The sequence below is a fragment of the Cyanistes caeruleus genome, unplaced genomic scaffold (genome assembly GCF_971803275.1).
Source record: "Cyanistes caeruleus unplaced genomic scaffold, bCyaCae1.hap1.1 HAP1_SCAFFOLD_81, whole genome shotgun sequence".
Taxonomy (NCBI): domain Eukaryota; kingdom Metazoa; phylum Chordata; class Aves; order Passeriformes; family Paridae; genus Cyanistes; species Cyanistes caeruleus.
This window is the reverse complement of record NW_028255891.1, coordinates 1,027,027-1,049,254: the sequence shown is the minus strand read 5'-3', so window position 1 is coordinate 1,049,254 and position 22,228 is coordinate 1,027,027. Positions and strand designations below refer to the sequence as shown.

At 35.4% G+C, this 22,228-nt stretch overlaps 1 protein-coding gene across 1 annotated transcript in view; it reads left to right on the top strand.

Annotated features, from left to right (window-relative positions):
- The window catches only part of LOC147646729 (maestro heat-like repeat-containing protein family member 7), a 90,854-nt gene that overhangs the window by 36,122 nt on the left and 32,504 nt on the right, over nt 1–22,228 (top strand). The gene's annotated exons all lie outside the window — the stretch shown is intronic.

Genomic DNA, 22,228 nt, shown 5'->3' with positions numbered 1-22,228 from the left:
AAATTGTTGGAGATTTTGTGAGATGGTGCAGGAATTTGGTTGTGTTTTGAGAAGATTGAGGGAATTTTGTGGGATATTTCCTGGAATTTTGTGGAATTTCTCTAGAATTTTGTGGGATATTGAGGAGATTTTGTGAGATGTTTGTGGGATTTTGAGGAGACTTGAAGAATTTTGTGGGATTTTTCCTGTAATTTTGTGGGAATTTGTGGACATTTTGTGGGATGTGGCTGGAGTTTGGTCAGGTTTTCAGAAGATTCAAGGAATTTTGTAGCATTTTCCTGGAATTTTGAGGATTTCTCTCGAATTCTGTGAGATTTGGAGGAGACTTGAAGAATTTTGAGGGAATTTTCTTAGATTTGGTGGGACATTTGTGGAGATTTTGTGAGATGTCTGTGGAATTTTGTGGGATATTGAGGAAATTTAGTGATTTTTGTGGGATTTTTCTTGAATTTTGTGGCAATTTGTGGACATTTTGTGGGATGTGGCTGGAGTTTGGTAGGGTTTTGAGAAGATTGAAGGAATTTTGTAACATTTTCCTGGAATTTTGAGGATTTCTCTTGAATTTTGTGGGATTTCGAGGAGACTTGAAGAATTTTGAGGGAATTTTCTTAGATTTTGTGGAAATTTGTAGACATTTTGTGAGATGTCTGTGGAGTTTTGTAATGTTTGGAGAAGGTTTAGGGAATTTTGTGGGATTTTTTTAGAATTTTGAGGAGCTTTTCAAGAATTTTGTGGCAGTTTTCTTGAATTTTGTGGAAATTGGTGGAGACCTGAAGAATTTTGAGGGAATTTTCATAGATTTTGTGGAAATGTGTGGAGATTTTTTGAGATGTCTGGTATTTTGTAATGTTTTGGGAAGATTGTGGGAATTGTGTGGGATTTTTCTGGAATTTTGAGAGGCTTTCAAGAATTTTGTGGGAGTTTTCTTGAATTTTGTGGCAATTTGTTGAGATTTTTGTGAGATGGTTCTGGAATTTTGTGGGATATTGAGGAAATTTAGTGATTTTAGTGGGATTTTTCTTGAATTTTGTGGACATTCGTGGAGATTTTGTGAGATGTTGCAGGAATTTGGTAGAAATTTGAGAAGATTTAGAGAATTGTGTGGGGCTTTTCCAGAATTTTGTGCGATTTGGAGGAGACTTGAAGAATTTTGAGGGATTTTTCTTAGATTTTTCTGGAAATTGTTGGAGATTTTGTGAGATGGTGCAGGAATTTGGTTGTGTTTTGAGAAGATTGAGGGAATTTTGTGGGATATTTCCTGGAATTTTGTGGAATTTCTCTAGAATTTTGTGGGATATTGAGGAGATTTTGTGAGATGTTTGTGGGATTTTGAGGAGACTTGAAGAATTTTGTGGGATTTTTCTTGAATTTTGTGGGAATTTGTGGACATTTTGTGGGATCTGGCTGGAGTTTGGTCAGGTTTTCAGAAGATTCAAGGAATTTTGTAGCATTTTCCTGGAATTTTGAGGATTTCTCTCGAATTCTGTGAGATTTGGAGGAGACTTGAAGAATTTTGAGGGAATTTTCTTAGATTTGGTGGGACATTTGTGGAGATTTTGTGAGATGTCTGTGGAATTTTGTGGGATATTGAGGAAATTTAGTGATTTTTGTGGGATTTTTCTTGAATTTTGTGGCAATTTGTGGACATTTTGTGGGATGTGGCTGGAGTTTGGTAGGGTTTTGAGAAGATTGAAGGAATTTTGTAACATTTTCCTGGAATTTTGAGGATTTCTCTTGAATTTTGTGGGATTTCGAGGAGACTTGAAGAATTTTGAGGGAATTTTCTTAGATTTGGTGGAAATTTGTAGACATTTTGTGAGATGTCTGTGGAGTTTTGTAATGTTTGGAGAAGGTTTAGGGAATTTTGTGGGATTTTTTTAGAATTTTGAGGAGCTTTTCAAGATATTTTGTGGCAGTTTTCTTGAATTTTGTGGAAATTGGTGGAGACCTGAAGAATTTTGAGGGAATTTTCATAGATTTTGTGGAAATGTGTGGAGATTTTTTGAGATGTCTGGTATTTTGTAATGTTTTGGGAAGATTGTGGGAATTGTGTGGGATTTTTCTGGAATTTTGAGAGGCTTTCAAGAATTTTGTGGGAGTTTTCTTGAATTTTGTGGCAATTTGTTGAGATTTTTGTGAGATGGTTCTGGAATTTTGTGGGATATTGAGGAAATTTAGTGATTTTAGTGGGATTTTTCTTGAATTTTGTGGACATTCGTGGAGATTTTGTGAGATGTTGCAGGAATTTGGTAGAAATTTGAGAAGATTTAGAGAATTGTGTGGGGCTTTTCCAGAATTTTGTGCGATTTGGAGGAGACTTGAAGAATTTTGAGGGATTTTTCTTAGATTTTTCTGGAAATTGTTGGAGATTTTGTGAGATGGTGCAGGAATTTGGTTGTGTTTTGAGAAGATTGAGGGAATTTTGTGGGATATTTCCTGGAATTTTGTGGAATTTCTCTAGAATTTTGTGGGATATTGAGGAGATTTTGTGAGATGTTTGTGGGATTTTGAGGAGACTTGAAGAATTTTGTGGTATTTTTCTTGAATTTTGTGGGAATTTGTGGACATTTTGTGGGATCTGGCTGGAGTTTGGTCAGGTTTTCAGAAAATTCAAGGAATTTTGTAGCATTTTCCTGGAATTTTGAGGATTTCTCTCGAATTCTGTGAGATTTGGAGGAGACTTGAAGAATTTTGTGGGATTTTTGTGAAGATTTTGTGGAAATTGGTGGAGATTTTGTGAGATGTTGCAGGAATTTGGTTGGGTTTTGAGAAGATTCAGGGAATTTTGTGGGATGTTGCGGGAATTTTGTGGAATTTCTCTAGAATTTTGTGGGATATTGAGGAGATTTTGTGGGATTTTGTGGGATGTTTGTGGGATTTTGAGGAGACTTGAAGAATTGTGGGGGAATTTTTTTAGATTTTCTAGACATTTGTGGAGATTTTGTGGGATATTGCAGGAATATGGTTGGGTTTTGAGTAAATTTGGGGAATTTTTGAGATTTTTCTGCAATTTTGTGGGATTTTGTGGGATGTTTGTGGGATTTTGAGGAGACTTGAAGAATTTTGTGGGATTTTTCTTGAATTTTGTGGCAATTTGTGGACATTTTGTGGGATGTGGCTGGAGTTTGGTAGGGTTTTGAGAAGATTGAAGGAATTTTGTAACATTTTCCTGGAATTTTGAGGATTTCTCTTGAATTTTGTGGGATTTCGAGGAGACTTGAAGAATTTTGAGGGAATTTTCTTAGATTTTGTGGAAATTTGTAGACATTTTGTGAGATGTCTGTGGAGTTTTGTAATGTTTGGAGAAGGTTTAGGGAATTTTGTGGGATTTTTTTAGAATTTTGAGGAGCTTTTCAAGAATTTTGTGGCAGTTTTCTTGAATTTTGTGGAAATTGGTGGAGACCTGAAGAATTTTGAGGGAATTTTCATAGATTTTGTGGAAATGTGTGGAGATTTTTTGAGATGTCTGGTATTTTGTAATGTTTTGGGAAGATTGTGGGAATTGTGTGGGATTTTTCTGGAATTTTGAGAGGCTTTCAAGAATTTTGTGGGAGTTTTCTTGAATTTTGTGGCAATTTGTTGAGATTTTTGTGAGATGGTTCTGGAATTTTGTGGGATATTGAGGAAATTTAGTGATTTTAGTGGGATTTTTCTTGAATTTTGTGGACATTCGTGGAGATTTTGTGAGATGTTGCAGGAATTTGGTAGAAATTTGAGAAGATTTAGAGAATTGTGTGGGGCTTTTCCAGAATTTTGTGCGATTTGGAGGAGACTTGAAGAATTTTGAGGGATTTTTCTTAGATTTTTCTGGAAATTGTTGGAGATTTTGTGAGATGGTGCAGGAATTTGGTTGTGTTTTGAGAAGATTGAGGGAATTTTGTGGGATTTTTCCTGTAATTTTGTGGGAATTTGTGGACATTTTGTGGGATGTGGCTGGAGTTTGGTCAGGTTTTCAGAAGATTCAAGGAATTTTGTAGCATTTTCCTGGAATTTTGAGGATTTCTCTCGAATTCTGTGAGATTTGGAGGAGACTTGAAGAATTTTGAGGGAATTTTCTTAGATTTGGTGGGACATTTGTGGAGATTTTGTGAGATGTCTGTGGAATTTTGTGGGATATTGAGGAAATTTAGTGATTTTTGTGGGATTTTTCTTGAATTTTGTGGCAATTTGTGGACATTTTGTGGGATGTGGCTGGAGTTTGGTAGGGTTTTGAGAAGATTGAAGGAATTTTGTAACATTTTCCTGGAATTTTGAGGGTTTCTCTTGAATTTTGTGGGATTTCGAGGAGACTTGAAGAATTTTGAGGGAATTTTCTTAGATTTGGTGGAAATTTGTAGACATTTTGTGAGATGTCTGTGGAGTTTTGTAATGTTTGGAGAAGGTTTAGGGAATTTTGTGGGATTTTTTTAGAATTTTGAGGAGCTTTTCAAGATATTTTGTGGCAGTTTTCTTGAATTTTGTGGAAATTGGTGGAGACCTGAAGAATTTTGAGGGAATTTTCATAGATTTTGTGGAAATGTGTGGAGATTTTTTGAGATGTCTGGTATTTTGTAATGTTTTGGGAAGATTGTGGGAATTGTGTGGGATTTTTCTGGAATTTTGAGAGGCTTTCAAGAATTTTGTGGGAGTTTTCTTGAATTTTGTGGCAATTTGTTGAGATTTTTGTGAGATGGTTCTGGAATTTTGTGGGATATTGAGGAAATTTAGTGATTTTAGTGGGATTTTTCTTGAATTTTGTGGACATTCGTGGAGATTTTGTGAGATGTTGCAGGAATTTGGTAGAAATTTGAGAAGATTTAGAGAATTGTGTGGGGCTTTTCCAGAATTTTGTGCGATTTGGAGGAGACTTGAAGAATTTTGAGGGATTTTTCTTAGATTTTTCTGGAAATTGTTGGAGATTTTGTGAGATGGTGCAGGAATTTGGTTGTGTTTTGAGAAGATTGAGGGAATTTTGTGGGATATTTCCTGGAATTTTGTGGAATTTCTCTAGAATTTTGTGGGATATTGAGGAGATTTTGTGAGATGTTTGTGGGATTTTGAGGAGACTTGAAGAATTTTGTGGTATTTTTCTTGAATTTTGTGGGAATTTGTGGACATTTTGTGGGATCTGGCTGGAGTTTGGTCAGGTTTTCAGAAGATTCAAGGAATTTTGTAGCATTTTCCTGGAATTTTGAGGATTTCTCTCGAATTCTGTGAGATTTGGAGGAGACTTGAAGAATTTTGAGGGAATTTTCTTAGATTTGGTGGGACATTTGTGGAGATTTTGTGAGATGTCTGTGGAATTTTGTGGGATATTGAGGAAATTTAGTGATTTTTGTGGGATTTTTCTTGAATTTTGTGGCAATTTGTGGACATTTTGTGGGATGTGGCTGGAGTTTGGTAGGGTTTTGAGAAGATTGAAGGAATTTTGTAACATTTTCCTGGAATTTTGAGGATTTCTCTTGAATTTTGTGGGATTTCGAGGAGACTTGAAGAATTTTGAGGGAATTTTCTTAGATTTTGTGGAAATTTGTAGACATTTTGTGAGATGTCTGTGGAGTTTTGTAATGTTTGGAGAAGGTTTAGGGAATTTTGTGGGATTTTTTTAGAATTTTGAGGAGCTTTTCAAGAATTTTGTGGCAGTTTTCTTGAATTTTGTGGAAATTGGTGGAGACCTGAAGAATTTTGAGGGAATTTTCATAGATTTTGTGGAAATGTGTGGAGATTTTTTGAGATGTCTGGTATTTTGTAATGTTTTGGGAAGATTGTGGGAATTGTGTGGGATTTTTCTGGAATTTTGAGAGGCTTTCAAGAATTTTGTGGGAGTTTTCTTGAATTTTGTGGCAATTTGTTGAGATTTTTGTGAGATGGTTCTGGAATTTTGTGGGATATTGAGGAAATTTAGTGATTTTAGTGGGATTTTTCTTGAATTTTGTGGACATTCGTGGAGATTTTGTGAGATGTTGCAGGAATTTGGTAGAAATTTGAGAAGATTTAGAGAATTGTGTGGGGCTTTTCCAGAATTTTGTGCGATTTGGAGGAGACTTGAAGAATTTTGAGGGATTTTTCTTAGATTTTTCTGGAAATTGTTGGAGATTTTGTGAGATGGTGCAGGAATTTGGTTGTGTTTTGAGAAGATTGAGGGAATTTTGTGGGATATTTCCTGGAATTTTGTGGAATTTCTCTAGAATTTTGTGGGATATTGAGGAGATTTTGTGAGATGTTTGTGGGATTTTGAGGAGACTTGAAGAATTTTGTGGGATTTTTCCTGTAATTTTGTGGGAATTTGTGGACATTTTGTGGGATGTGGCTGGAGTTTGGTCAGGTTTTCAGAAGATTCAAGGAATTTTGTAGCATTTTCCTGGAATTTTGAGGATTTCTCTCGAATTCTGTGAGATTTGGAGGAGACTTGAAGAATTTTGAGGGAATTTTCTTAGATTTGGTGGGACATGTGTGGAGATTTTGTGAGATGTCTCTGGAATTTTGTGGGATATTGAGGAAATTTAGTGATTTTTGTGGGATTTTTCTTGAATTTTGTGGCAATTTGTGGACATTTTGTGGGATGTGGCTGGAGTTTGGTAGGGTTTTGAGAAGATTGAAGGAATTTTGTAACATTTTCCTGGAATTTTGAGGATTTCTCTTGAATTTTGTGGGATTTCGAGGAGACTTGAAGAATTTTGAGGGAATTTTCTTAGATTTTGTGGAAATTTGTAGACATTTTGTGAGATGTCTGTGGAGTTTTGTAATGTTTGGAGAAGGTTTTGGTAATTTTGTGGGATTTTTTTAGAATTTTGAGGAGCTTTTCAAGAATTTTGTGGCAGTTTTCTTGAATTTTGTGGAAATTGGTGGAGACCTGAAGAATTTTGAGGGAATTTTCATAGATTTTGTGGAAATGTGTGGAGATTTTTTGAGATGTCTGGTATTTTGTAATGTTTTGGGAAGATTGTGGGAATTGTGTGGGATTTTTCTGGAATTTTGAGAGGCTTTCAAGAATTTTGTGGGAGTTTTCTTGAATTTTGTGGCAATTTGTTGAGATTTTTGTGAGATGGTTCTGGAATTTTGTGGGATATTGAGGAAATTTAGTGATTTTAGTGGGATTTTTCTTGAATTTTGTGGACATTCGTGGAGATTTTGTGAGATGTTGCAGGAATTTGGTAGAAATTTGAGAAGATTTAGAGAATTGTGTGGGGCTTTTCCAGAATTTTGTGCGATTTGGAGGAGACTTGAAGAATTTTGAGGGATTTTTCTTAGATTTTTCTGGAAATTGTTGGAGATTTTGTGAGATGGTGCAGGAATTTGGTTGTGTTTTGAGAAGATTGAGGGAATTTTGTGGGATATTTCCTGGAATTTTGTGGAATTTCTCTAGAATTTTGTGGGATATTGAGGAGATTTTGTGAGATGTTTGTGGGATTTTGAGGAGACTTGAAGAATTTTGTGGTATTTTTCTTGAATTTTGTGGGAATTTGTGGACATTTTGTGGGATCTGGCTGGAGTTTGGTCAGGTTTTCAGAAAATTCAAGGAATTTTGTAGCATTTTCCTGGAATTTTGAGGATTTCTCTCGAATTCTGTGAGATTTGGAGGAGACTTGAAGAATTTTGAGGGAATTTTCTTAGATTTGGTGGGACATTTGTGGAGATTTTGTGAGATGTCTGTGGAATTTTGTGGGATATTGAGGAAATTTAGTGATTTTTGTGGGATTTTTCTTGAATTTTGTGGCAATTTGTGGACATTTTGTGGGATGTGGCTGGAGTTTGGTAGGGTTTTGAGAAGATTGAAGGAATTTTGTAACATTTTCCTGGAATTTTGAGGATTTCTCTTGAATTTTGTGGGATTTCGAGGAGACTTGAAGAATTTTGAGGGAATTTTCTTAGATTTTGTGGAAATTTGTAGACATTTTGTGAGATGTCTGTGGAGTTTTGTAATGTTTGGAGAAGGTTTAGGGAATTTTGTGGGATTTTTTTAGAATTTTGAGGAGCTTTTCAAGAATTTTGTGGCAGTTTTCTTGAATTTTGTGGAAATTGGTGGAGACCTGAAGAATTTTGAGGGAATTTTCATAGATTTTGTGGAAATGTGTGGAGATTTTTTGAGATGTCTGGTATTTTGTAATGTTTTGGGAAGATTGTGGGAATTGTGTGGGATTTTTCTGGAATTTTGAGAGGCTTTCAAGAATTTTGTGGGAGTTTTCTTGAATTTTGTGGCAATTTGTTGAGATTTTTGTGAGATGGTTCTGGAATTTTGTGGGATATTGAGGAAATTTAGTGATTTTAGTGGGATTTTTCTTGAATTTTGTGGACATTCGTGGAGATTTTGTGAGATGTTGCAGGAATTTGGTAGAAATTTGAGAAGATTTAGAGAATTGTGTGGGGCTTTTCCAGAATTTTGTGCGATTTGGAGGAGACTTGAAGAATTTTGAGGGATTTTTCTTAGATTTTTCTGGAAATTGTTGGAGATTTTGTGAGATGGTGCAGGAATTTGGTTGTGTTTTGAGAAGATTGAGGGAATTTTGTGGGATATTTCCTGGAATTTTGTGGAATTTCTCTAGAATTTTGTGGGATATTGAGGAGATTTTGTGAGATGTTTGTGGGATTTTGAGGAGACTTGAAGAATTTTGTGGGATTTTTCCTGTAATTTTGTGGGAATTTGTGGACATTTTGTGGGATCTGGCTGGAGTTTGGTCAGGTTTTCAGAAGATTCAAGGAATTTTGTAGCATTTTCCTGGAATTTTGAGGATTTCTCTCGAATTCTGTGAGATTTGGAGGAGACTTGAAGAATTTTGAGGGAATTTTCTTAGATTTGGTGGGACATGTGTGGAGATTTTGTGAGATGTCTCTGGAATTTTGTGGGATATTGAGGAAATTTAGTGATTTTTGTGGGATTTTTCTTGAATTTTGTGGCAATTTGTGGACATTTTGTGGGATGTGGCTGGAGTTTGGTAGGGTTTTGAGAAGATTGAAGGAATTTTGTAACATTTTCCTGGAATTTTGAGGATTTCTCTTGAATTTTGTGGGATTTCGAGGAGACTTGAAGAATTTTGAGGGAATTTTCTTAGATTTTGTGGAAATTTGTAGACATTTTGTGAGATGTCTGTGGAGTTTTGTAATGTTTGGAGAAGGTTTTGGTAATTTTGTGGGATTTTTTTAGAATTTTGAGGAGCTTTTCAAGAATTTTGTGGCAGTTTTCTTGAATTTTGTGGAAATTGGTGGAGACCTGAAGAATTTTGAGGGAATTTTCATAGATTTTGTGGAAATGTGTGGAGATTTTTTGAGATGTCTGGTATTTTGTAATGTTTTGGGAAGATTGTGGGAATTGTGTGGGATTTTTCTGGAATTTTGAGAGGCTTTCAAGAATTTTGTGGGAGTTTTCTTGAATTTTGTGGCAATTTGTTGAGATTTTTGTGAGATGGTTCTGGAATTTTGTGGGATATTGAGGAAATTTAGTGATTTTAGTGGGATTTTTCTTGAATTTTGTGGACATTCGTGGAGATTTTGTGAGATGTTGCAGGAATTTGGTAGAAATTTGAGAAGATTTAGAGAATTGTGTGGGGCTTTTCCAGAATTTTGTGCGATTTGGAGGAGACTTGAAGAATTTTGAGGGATTTTTCTTAGATTTTTCTGGAAATTGTTGGAGATTTTGTGAGATGGTGCAGGAATTTGGTTGTGTTTTGAGAAGATTGAGGGAATTTTGTGGGATATTTCCTGGAATTTTGTGGAATTTCTCTAGAATTTTGTGGGATATTGAGGAGATTTTGTGAGATGTTTGTGGGATTTTGAGGAGACTTGAAGAATTTTGTGGTATTTTTCTTGAATTTTGTGGGAATTTGTGGACATTTTGTGGGATCTGGCTGGAGTTTGGTCAGGTTTTCAGAAAATTCAAGGAATTTTGTAGCATTTTCCTGGAATTTTGAGGATTTCTCTCGAATTCTGTGAGATTTGGAGGAGACTTGAAGAATTTTGAGGGAATTTTCTTAGATTTGGTGGGACATTTGTGGAGATTTTGTGAGATGTCTGTGGAATTTTGTGGGATATTGAGGAAATTTAGTGATTTTTGTGGGATTTTTCTTGAATTTTGTGGCAATTTGTGGACATTTTGTGGGATGTGGCTGGAGTTTGGTAGGGTTTTGAGAAGATTGAAGGAATTTTGTAACATTTTCCTGGAATTTTGAGGATTTCTCTTGAATTTTGTGGGATTTCGAGGAGACTTGAAGAATTTTGAGGGAATTTTCTTAGATTTGGTGGAAATTTGTAGACATTTTGTGAGATGTCTGTGGAGTTTTGTAATGTTTGGAGAAGGTTTTGGTAATTTTGTGGGATTTTTTTAGAATTTTGAGGAGCTTTTCAAGAATTTTGTGGCAGTTTTCTTGAATTTTGTGGAAATTGGTGGAGACCTGAAGAATTTTGAGGGAATTTTCATAGATTTTGTGGAAATGTGTGGAGATTTTTTGAGATGTCTGGTATTTTGTAATGTTTTGGGAAGATTGTGGGAATTGTGTGGGATTTTTCTGGAATTTTGAGAGGCTTTCAAGAATTTTGTGGGAGTTTTCTTGAATTTTGTGGCAATTTGTTGAGATTTTTGTGAGATGGTTCTGGAATTTTGTGGGATATTGAGGAAATTTAGTGATTTTAGTGGGATTTTTCTTGAATTTTGTGGACATTCGTGGAGATTTTGTGAGATGTTGCAGGAATTTGGTAGAAATTTGAGAAGATTTAGAGAATTGTGTGGGGCTTTTCCAGAATTTTGTGCGATTTGGAGGAGACTTGAAGAATTTTGAGGGATTTTTCTTAGATTTTTCTGGAAATTGTTGGAGATTTTGTGAGATGGTGCAGGAATTTGGTTGTGTTTTGAGAAGATTGAGGGAATTTTGTGGGATATTTCCTGGAATTTTGTGGAATTTCTCTAGAATTTTGTGGGATATTGAGGAGATTTTGTGAGATGTTTGTGGGATTTTGAGGAGACTTGAAGAATTTTGTGGTATTTTTCTTGAATTTTGTGGGAATTTGTGGACATTTTGTGGGATCTGGCTGGAGTTTGGTCAGGTTTTCAGAAAATTCAAGGAATTTTGTAGCATTTTCCTGGAATTTTGAGGATTTCTCTCGAATTCTGTGAGATTTGGAGGAGACTTGAAGAATTTTGTGGGATTTTTGTGAAGATTTTGTGGAAATTGGTGGAGATTTTGTGAGATGTTGCAGGAATTTGGTTGGGTTTTGAGAAGATTCAGGGAATTTTGTGGGATGTTGCGGGAATTTTGTGGAATTTCTCTAGAATTTTGTGGGATATTGAGGAGATTTTGTGGGATTTTGTGGGATGTTTGTGGGATTTTGAGGAGACTTGAAGAATTGTGGGGGAATTTTTTTAGATTTTCTAGACATTTGTGGAGATTTTGTGGGATATTGCAGGAATATGGTTGGGTTTTGAGTAAATTTGGGGAATTTTTGAGATTTTTCTGCAATTTTGTGGGATTTTGTGGGATGTTTGTGGGATTTTGAGGAGACTTGAAGAATTTTGTGGGATTTTTCTTGAATTTTGTGGCAATTTGTGGACATTTTGTGGGATGTAGCTGGAGTTTGGTAGGGTTTTGAGAAGATCCAAGGAATTTTAAACCATTTTCCTGGAATTTTGAGGATTTCTCTTGAATTTTGTGGGATTTCGAGGAGACTTGAAGAATTTTGAGGGAATTTTCTTAGATTTTGTGGAAATTTGTAGACATTTTGTGAGATGTCTGTGGAGTTTTGTAATGTTTGGAGAAGGTTTAGGGAATTTTGTGGGATTTTTTTAGAATTTTGAGGAGCTTTTCAAGAATTTTGTGGCAGTTTTCTTGAATTTTGTGGAAATTGGTGGAGACCTGAAGAATTTTGAGGGAATTTTCATAGATTTTGTGGAAATGTGTGGAGATTTTTTGAGATGTCTGGTATTTTGTAATGTTTTGGGAAGATTGTGGGAATTGTGTGGGATTTTTCTGGAATTTTGAGAGGCTTTCAAGAATTTTGTGGGAGTTTTCTTGAATTTTGTGGCAATTTGTTGAGATTTTTGTGAGATGGTTCTGGAATTTTGTGGGATATTGAGGAAATTTAGTGATTTTAGTGGGATTTTTCTTGAATTTTGTGGACATTCGTGGAGATTTTGTGAGATGTTGCAGGAATTTGGTAGAAATTTGAGAAGATTTAGAGAATTGTGTGGGGCTTTTCCAGAATTTTGTGCGATTTGGAGGAGACTTGAAGAATTTTGAGGGATTTTTCTTAGATTTTTCTGGAAATTGTTGGAGATTTTGTGAGATGGTGCAGGAATTTGGTTGTGTTTTGAGAAGATTGAGGGAATTTTGTGGGATATTTCCTGGAATTTTGTGGAATTTCTCTAGAATTTTGTGGGATATTGAGGAGATTTTGTGAGATGTTTGTGGGATTTTGAGGAGACTTGAAGAATTTTGTGGTATTTTTCTTGAATTTTGTGGGAATTTGTGGACATTTTGTGGGATCTGGCTGGAGTTTGGTCAGGTTTTCAGAAAATTCAAGGAATTTTGTAGCATTTTCCTGGAATTTTGAGGATTTCTCTCGAATTCTGTGAGATTTGGAGGAGACTTGAAGAATTTTGTGGGATTTTTGTGAAGATTTTGTGGAAATTGGTGGAGATTTTGTGAGATGTTGCAGGAATTTGGTTGGGTTTTGAGAAGATTCAGGGAATTTTGTGGGATGTTGCGGGAATTTTGTGGAATTTCTCTAGAATTTTGTGGGATATTGAGGAGATTTTGTGGGATTTTGTGGGATGTTTGTGGGATTTTGAGGAGACTTGAAGAATTGTGGGGGAATTTTTTTAGATTTTCTAGACATTTGTGGAGATTTTGTGGGATATTGCAGGAATATGGTTGGGTTTTGAGTAAATTTGGGGAATTTTTGAGATTTTTCTGCAATTTTGTGGGATTTTGTGGGATGTTTGTGGGATTTTGAGGAGACTTGAAGAATTTTGTGGGATTTTTCTTGAATTTTGTGGCAATTTGTGGACATTTTGTGGGATGTAGCTGGAGTTTGGTAGGGTTTTGAGAAGATCCAAGGAATTTTAAACCATTTTCCTGGAATTTTGAGGATTTCTCTTGAATTTTGTGGGATTTCGAGGAGACTTGAAGAATTTTGAGGGAATTTTCTTAGATTTTGTGGAAATTTGTAGACATTTTGTGAGATGTCTGTGGAGTTTTGTAATGTTTGGAGAAGGTTTAGGGAATTTTGTGGGATTTTTTTAGAATTTTGAGGAGCTTTTCAAGAATTTTGTGGCAGTTTTCTTGAATTTTGTGGAAATTGGTGGAGACCTGAAGAATTTTGAGGGAATTTTCATAGATTTTGTGGAAATGTGTGGAGATTTTTTGAGATGTCTGGTATTTTGTAATGTTTTGGGAAGATTGTGGGAATTGTGTGGGATTTTTCTGGAATTTTGAGAGGCTTTCAAGAATTTTGTGGGAGTTTTCTTGAATTTTGTGGCAATTTGTTGAGATTTTTGTGAGATGGTTCTGGAATTTTGTGGGATATTGAGGAAATTTAGTGATTTTAGTGGGATTTTTCTTGAATTTTGTGGACATTCGTGGAGATTTTGTGAGATGTTGCAGGAATTTGGTAGAAATTTGAGAAGATTTAGAGAATTGTGTGGGGCTTTTCCAGAATTTTGTGCGATTTGGAGGAGACTTGAAGAATTTTGAGGGATTTTTCTTAGATTTTTCTGGAAATTGTTGGAGATTTTGTGAGATGGTGCAGGAATTTGGTTGTGTTTTGAGAAGATTGAGGGAATTTTGTGGGATATTTCCTGGAATTTTGTGGAATTTCTCTAGAATTTTGTGGGATATTGAGGAGATTTTGTGAGATGTTTGTGGGATTTTGAGGAGACTTGAAGAATTTTGTGGTATTTTTCTTGAATTTTGTGGGAATTTGTGGACATTTTGTGGGATCTGGCTGGAGTTTGGTCAGGTTTTCAGAAGATTCAAGGAATTTTGTAGCATTTTCCTGGAATTTTGAGGATTTCTCTCGAATTCTGTGAGATTTGGAGGAGACTTGAAGAATTTTGAGGGAATTTTCTTAGATTTGGTGGGACATTTGTGGAGATTTTGTGAGATGTCTGTGGAATTTTGTGGGATATTGAGGAAATTTAGTGATTTTTGTGGGATTTTTCTTGAATTTTGTGGCAATTTGTGGACATTTTGTGGGATGTGGCTGGAGTTTGGTAGGGTTTTGAGAAGATTGAAGGAATTTTGTAACATTTTCCTGGAATTTTGAGGATTTCTCTTGAATTTTGTGGGATTTCGAGGAGACTTGAAGAATTTTGAGGGAATTTTCTTAGATTTTGTGGAAATTTGTAGACATTTTGTGAGATGTCTGTGGAGTTTTGTAATGTTTGGAGAAGGTTTAGGGAATTTTGTGGGATTTTTTTAGAATTTTGAGGAGCTTTTCAAGAATTTTGTGGCAGTTTTCTTGAATTTTGTGGAAATTGGTGGAGACCTGAAGAATTTTGAGGGAATTTTCATAGATTTTGTGGAAATGTGTGGAGATTTTTTGAGATGTCTGGTATTTTGTAATGTTTTGGGAAGATTGTGGGAATTGTGTGGGATTTTTCTGGAATTTTGAGAGGCTTTCAAGAATTTTGTGGGAGTTTTCTTGAATTTTGTGGCAATTTGTTGAGATTTTTGTGAGATGGTTCTGGAATTTTGTGGGATATTGAGGAAATTTAGTGATTTTAGTGGGATTTTTCTTGAATTTTGTGGACATTCGTGGAGATTTTGTGAGATGTTGCAGGAATTTGGTAGAAATTTGAGAAGATTTAGAGAATTGTGTGGGGCTTTTCCAGAATTTTGTGCGATTTGGAGGAGACTTGAAGAATTTTGAGGGATTTTTCTTAGATTTTTCTGGAAATTGTTGGAGATTTTGTGAGATGGTGCAGGAATTTGGTTGTGTTTTGAGAAGATTGAGGGAATTTTGTGGGATATTTCCTGGAATTTTGTGGAATTTCTCTAGAATTTTGTGGGATATTGAGGAGATTTTGTGAGATGTTTGTGGGATTTTGAGGAGACTTGAAGAATTTTGTGGTATTTTTCTTGAATTTTGTGGGAATTTGTGGACATTTTGTGGGATCTGGCTGGAGTTTGGTCAGGTTTTCAGAAAATTCAAGGAATTTTGTAGCATTTTCCTGGAATTTTGAGGATTTCTCTCGAATTCTGTGAGATTTGGAGGAGACTTGAAGAATTTTGAGGGAATTTTCTTAGATTTGGTGGGACATTTGTGGAGATTTTGTGAGATGTCTGTGGAATTTTGTGGGATATTGAGGAAATTTAGTGATTTTTGTGGGATTTTTCTTGAATTTTGTGGCAATTTGTGGACATTTTGTGGGATGTGGCTGGAGTTTGGTAGGGTTTTGAGAAGATTGAAGGAATTTTGTAACATTTTCCTGGAATTTTGAGGATTTCTCTTGAATTTTGTGGGATTTCGAGGAGACTTGAAGAATTTTGAGGGAATTTTCTTAGATTTTGTGGAAATTTGTAGACATTTTGTGAGATGTCTGTGGAGTTTTGTAATGTTTGGAGAAGGTTTAGGGAATTTTGTGGGATTTTTTTAGAATTTTGAGGAGCTTTTCAAGAATTTTGTGGCAGTTTTCTTGAATTTTGTGGAAATTGGTGGAGACCTGAAGAATTTTGAGGGAATTTTCATAGATTTTGTGGAAATGTGTGGAGATTTTTTGAGATGTCTGGTATTTTGTAATGTTTTGGGAAGATTGTGGGAATTGTGTGGGATTTTTCTGGAATTTTGAGAGGCTTTCAAGAATTTTGTGGGAGTTTTCTTGAATTTTGTGGCAATTTGTTGAGATTTTTGTGAGATGGTTCTGGAATTTTGTGGGATATTGAGGAAATTTAGTGATTTTAGTGGGATTTTTCTTGAATTTTGTGGACATTCGTGGAGATTTTGTGAGATGTTGCAGGAATTTGGTAGAAATTTGAGAAGATTTAGAGAATTGTGTGGGGCTTTTCCAGAATTTTGTGCGATTTGGAGGAGACTTGAAGAATTTTGAGGGATTTTTCTTAGATTTTTCTGGAAATTGTTGGAGATTTTGTGAGATGGTGCAGGAATTTGGTTGTGTTTTGAGAAGATTGAGGGAATTTTGTGGGATATTTCCTGGAATTTTGTGGAATTTCTCTAGAATTTTGTGGGATATTGAGGAGATTTTGTGAGATGTTTGTGGGATTTTGAGGAGACTTGAAGAATTTTGTGGTATTTTTCTTGAATTTTGTGGGAATTTGTGGACATTTTGTGGGATCTGGCTGGAGTTTGGTCAGGTTTTCAGAAGATTCAAGGAATTTTGTAGCATTTTCCTGGAATTTTGAGGATTTCTCTCGAATTCTGTGAGATTTGGAGGAGACTTGAAGAATTTTGAGGGAATTTTCTTAGATTTGGTGGGACATTTGTGGAGATTTTGTGAGATGTCTGTGGAATTTTGTGGGATATTGAGGAAATTTAGTGATTTTTGTGGGATTTTTCTTGAATTTTGTGGCAATTTGTGGACATTTTGTGGGATGTGGCTGGAGTTTGGTAGGGTTTTGAGAAGATTGAAGGAATTTTGTAACATTTTCCTGGAATTTTGAGGATTTCTCTTGAATTTTGTGGGATTTCGAGGAGACTTGAAGAATTTTGAGGGAATTTTCTTAGATTTTGTGGAAATTTGTAGACATTTTGTGAGATGTCTGTGGAGTTTTGTAATGTTTGGAGAAGGTTTAGGGAATTTTGTGGGATTTTTTTAGAATTTTGAGGAGCTTTTCAAGAATTTTGTGGCAGTTTTCTTGAATTTTGTGGAAATTGGTGGAGACCTGAAGAATTTTGAGGGAATTTTCATAGATTTTGTGGAAATGTGTGGAGATTTTTTGAGATGTCTGGTATTTTGTAATGTTTTGGGAAGATTGTGGGAATTGTGTGGGATTTTTCTGGAATTTTGAGAGGCTTTCAAGAATTTTGTGGGAGTTTTCTTGAATTTTGTGGCAATTTGTTGAGATTTTTGTGAGATGGTTCTGGAATTTTGTGGGATATTGAGGAAATTTAGTGATTTTAGTGGGATTTTTCTTGAATTTTGTGGACATTCGTGGAGATTTTGTGAGATGTTGCAGGAATTTGGTAGAAATTTGAGAAGATTTAGAGAATTGTGTGGGGCTTTTCCAGAATTTTGTGCGATTTGGAGGAGACTTGAAGAATTTTGAGGGATTTTTCTTAGATTTTTCTGGAAATTGTTGGAGATTTTGTGAGATGGTGCAGGAATTTGGTTGTGTTTTGAGAAGATTGAGGGAATTTTGTGGGATATTTCCTGGAATTTTGTGGAATTTCTCTAGAATTTTGTGGGATATTGAGGAGATTTTGTGAGATGTTTGTGGGATTTTGAGGAGACTTGAAGAATTTTGTGGTATTTTTCTTGAATTTTGTGGGAATTTGTGGACATTTTGTGGGATCTGGCTGGAGTTTGGTCAGGTTTTCAGAAGATTCAAGGAATTTTGTAGCATTTTCCTGGAATTTTGAGGATTTCTCTCGAATTCTGTGAGATTTGGAGGAGACTTGAAGAATTTTGAGGGAATTTTCTTAGATTTGGTGGGACATTTGTGGAGATTTTGTGAGATGTCTGTGGAATTTTGTGGGATATTGAGGAAATTTAGTGATTTTTGTGGGATTTTTCTTGAATTTTGTGGCAATTTGTGGACATTTTGTGGGATGTGGCTGGAGTTTGGTAGGGTTTTGAGAAGATTGAAGGAATTTTGTAACATTTTCCTGGAATTTTGAGGATTTCTCTTGAATTTTGTGGGATTTCGAGGAGACTTGAAGAATTTTGAGGGAATTTTCTTAGATTTTGTGGAAATTTGTAGACATTTTGTGAGATGTCTGTGGAGTTTTGTAATGTTTGGAGAAGGTTTAGGGAATTTTGTGGGATTTTTTTAGAATTTTGAGGAGCTTTTCAAGAATTTTGTGGCAGTTTTCTTGAATTTTGTGGAAATTGGTGGAGACCTGAAGAATTTTGAGGGAATTTTCATAGATTTTGTGGAAATGTGTGGAGATTTTTTGAGATGTCTGGTATTTTGTAATGTTTTGGGAAGATTGTGGGAATTGTGTGGGATTTTTCTGGAATTTTGAGAGGCTTTCAAGAATTTTGTGGGAGTTTTCTTGAATTTTGTGGCAATTTGTTGAGATTTTTGTGAGATGGTTCTGGAATTTTGTGGGATATTGAGGAAATTTAGTGATTTTAGTGGGATTTTTCTTGAATTTTGTGGACATTCGTGGAGATTTTGTGAGATGTTGCAGGAATTTGGTAGAAATTTGAGAAGATTTAGAGAATTGTGTGGGGCTTTTCCAGAATTTTGTGCGATTTGGAGGAGACTTGAAGAATTTTGAGGGATTTTTCTTAGATTTTTCTGGAAATTGTTGGAGATTTTGTGAGATGGTGCAGGAATTTGGTTGTGTTTTGAGAAGATTGAGGGAATTTTGTGGGATATTTCCTGGAATTTTGTGGAATTTCTCTAGAATTTTGTGGGATATTGAGGAGATTTTGTGAGATGTTTGTGGGATTTTGAGGAGACTTGAAGAATTTTGTGGTATTTTTCTTGAATTTTGTGGGAATTTGTGGACATTTTGTGGGATCTGGCTGGAGTTTGGTCAGGTTTTCAGAAGATTCAAGGAATTTTGTAGCATTTTCCTGGAATTTTGAGGATTTCTCTCGAATTCTGTGAGATTTGGAGGAGACTTGAAGAATTTTGAGGGAATTTTCTTAGATTTGGTGGGACATGTGTGGAGATTTTGTGAGATGTCTCTGGAATTTTGTGGGATATTGAGGAAATTTAGTGATTTTTGTGGGATTTTTCTTGAATTTTGTGGCAATTTGTGGACATTTTGTGGGATGTGGCTGGAGTTTGGTAGGGTTTTGAGAAGATTGAAGGAATTTTGTAACATTTTCCTGGAATTTTGAGGATTTCTCTTGAATTTTGTGGGATTTCGAGGAGACTTGAAGAATTTTGAGGGAATTTTCTTAGATTTTGTGGAAATTTGTAGACATTTTGTGAGATGTCTGTGGAGTTTTGTAATGTTTGGAGAAGGTTTAGGGAATTTTGTGGGATTTTTTTAGAATTTTGAGGAGCTTTTCAAGAATTTTGTGGCAGTTTTCTTGAATTTTGTGGAAATTGGTGGAGACCTGAAGAATTTTGAGGGAATTTTCATAGATTTTGTGGAAATGTGTGGAGATTTTTTGAGATGTCTGGTATTTTGTAATGTTTTGGGAAGATTGTGGGAATTGTGTGGGATTTTTCTGGAATTTTGAGAGGCTTTCAAGAATTTTGTGGGAGTTTTCTTGAATTTTGTGGCAATTTGTTGAGATTTTTGTGAGATGGTTCTGGAATTTTGTGGGATATTGAGGAAATTTAGTGATTTTAGTGGGATTTTTCTTGAATTTTGTGGACATTCGTGGAGATTTTGTGAGATGTTGCAGGAATTTGGTAGAAATTTGAGAAGATTTAGAGAATTGTGTGGGGCTTTTCCAGAATTTTGTGCGATTTGGAGGAGACTTGAAGAATTTTGAGGGATTTTTCTTAGATTTTTCTGGAAATTGTTGGAGATTTTGTGAGATGGTGCAGGAATTTGGTTGTGTTTTGAGAAGATTGAGGGAATTTTGTGGGATATTTCCTGGAATTTTGTGGAATTTCTCTAGAATTTTGTGGGATATTGAGGAGATTTTGTGAGATGTTTGTGGGATTTTGAGGAGACTTGAAGAATTTTGTGGTATTTTTCTTGAATTTTGTGGGAATTTGTGGACATTTTGTGGGATCTGGCTGGAGTTTGGTCAGGTTTTCAGAAAATTCAAGGAATTTTGTAGCATTTTCCTGGAATTTTGAGGATTTCTCTCGAATTCTGTGAGATTTGGAGGAGACTTGAAGAATTTTGTGGGATTTTTGTGAAGATTTTGTGGAAATTGGTGGAGATTTTGTGAGATGTTGCAGGAATTTGGTTGGGTTTTGAGAAGATTCAGGGAATTTTGTGGGATGTTGCGGGAATTTTGTGGAATTTCTCTAGAATTTTGTGGGATATTGAGGAGATTTTGTGGGATTTTGTGGGATGTTTGTGGGATTTTGAGGAGACTTGAAGAATTGTGGGGGAATTTTTTTAGATTTTCTAGACATTTGTGGAGATTTTGTGGGATATTGCAGGAATATGGTTGGGTTTTGAGTAAATTTGGGGAATTTTTGAGATTTTTCTGCAATTTTGTGGGATTTTGTGGGATGTTTGTGGGATTTTGAGGAGACTTGAAGAATTTTGTGGGATTTTTCTTGAATTTTGTGGCAATTTGTGGACATTTTGTGGGATGTAGCTGGAGTTTGGTAGGGTTTTGAGAAGATCCAAGGAATTTTAAACCATTTTCCTGGAATTTTGAGGATTTCTCTTGAATTTTGTGGGATTTCGAGGAGACTTGAAGAATTTTGAGGGAATTTTCTTAGATTTTGTGGAAATTTGTAGACATTTTGTGAGATGTCTGTGGAGTTTTGTAATGTTTGGAGAAGGTTTAGGGAATTTTGTGGGATTTTTTTAGAATTTTGAGGAGCTTTTCAAGAATTTTGTGGCAGTTTTCTTGAATTTTGTGGAAATTGGTGGAGACCTGAAGAATTTTGAGGGAATTTTCATAGATTTTGTGGAAATGTGTGGAGATTTTTTGAGATGTCTGGTATTTTGTAATGTTTTGGGAAGATTGTGGGAATTGTGTGGGATTTTTCTGGAATTTTGAGAGGCTTTCAAGAATTTTGTGGGAGTTTTCTTGAATTTTGTGGCAATTTGTTGAGATTTTTGTGAGATGGTTCTGGAATTTTGTGGGATATTGAGGAAATTTAGTGATTTTAGTGGGATTTTTCTTGAATTTTGTGGACATTCGTGGAGATTTTGTGAGATGTTGCAGGAATTTGGTAGAAATTTGAGAAGATTTAGAGAATTGTGTGGGGCTTTTCCAGAATTTTGTGCGATTTGGAGGAGACTTGAAGAATTTTGAGGGATTTTTCTTAGATTTTTCTGGAAATTGTTGGAGATTTTGTGAGATGGTGCAGGAATTTGGTTGTGTTTTGAGAAGATTGAGGGAATTTTGTGGGATATTTCCTGGAATTTTGTGGAATTTCTCTAGAATTTTGTGGGATATTGAGGAGATTTTGTGAGATGTTTGTGGGATTTTGAGGAGACTTGAAGAATTTTGTGGTATTTTTCTTGAATTTTGTGGGAATTTGTGGACATTTTGTGGGATGTGGCTGGAGTTTGGTCAGGTTTTCAGAAAATTCAAGGAATTTTGTAGCATTTTCCTGGAATTTTGAGGATTTCTCTCGAATTCTGTGAGATTTGGAGGAGACTTGAAGAATTTTGTGGGATTTTTGTGAAGATTTTGTGGAAATTGGTGGAGATTTTGTGAGATGTTGCAGGAATTTGGTTGGGTTTTGAGAAGATTCAGGGAATTTTGTGGGATGTTGCGGGAATTTTGTGGAATTTCTCTAGAATTTTGTGGGATATTGAGGAGATTTTGTGGGATTTTGTGGGATGTTTGTGGGATTTTGAGGAGACTTGAAGAATTGTGGGGGAATTTTTTTAGATTTTCTAGACATTTGTGGAGATTTTGTGGGATATTGCAGGAATATGGTTGGGTTTTGAGTAAATTTGGGGAATTTTTGAGATTTTTCTGCAATTTTGTGGGATTTTGTGGGATGTTTGTGGGATTTTGAGGAGACTTGAAGAATTTTGTGGGATTTTTCTTGAATTTTGTGGCAATTTGTGGACATTTTGTGGGATGTAGCTGGAGTTTGGTAGGGTTTTGAGAAGATCCAAGGAATTTTAAACCATTTTCCTGGAATTTTGAGGATTTCTCTTGAATTTTGTGGGATTTCGAGGAGACTTGAAGAATTTTGAGGGAATTTTCTTAGATTTTGTGGAAATTTGTAGACATTTTGTGAGATGTCTGTGGAGTTTTGTAATGTTTGGAGAAGGTTTAGGGAATTTTGTGGGATTTTTTTAGAATTTTGAGGAGCTTTTCAAGAATTTTGTGGCAGTTTTCTTGAATTTTGTGGAAATTGGTGGAGACCTGAAGAATTTTGAGGGAATTTTCATAGATTTTGTGGAAATGTGTGGAGATTTTTTGAGATGTCTGGTATTTTGTAATGTTTTGGGAAGATTGTGGGAATTGTGTGGGATTTTTCTGGAATTTTGAGAGGCTTTCAAGAATTTTGTGGGAGTTTTCTTG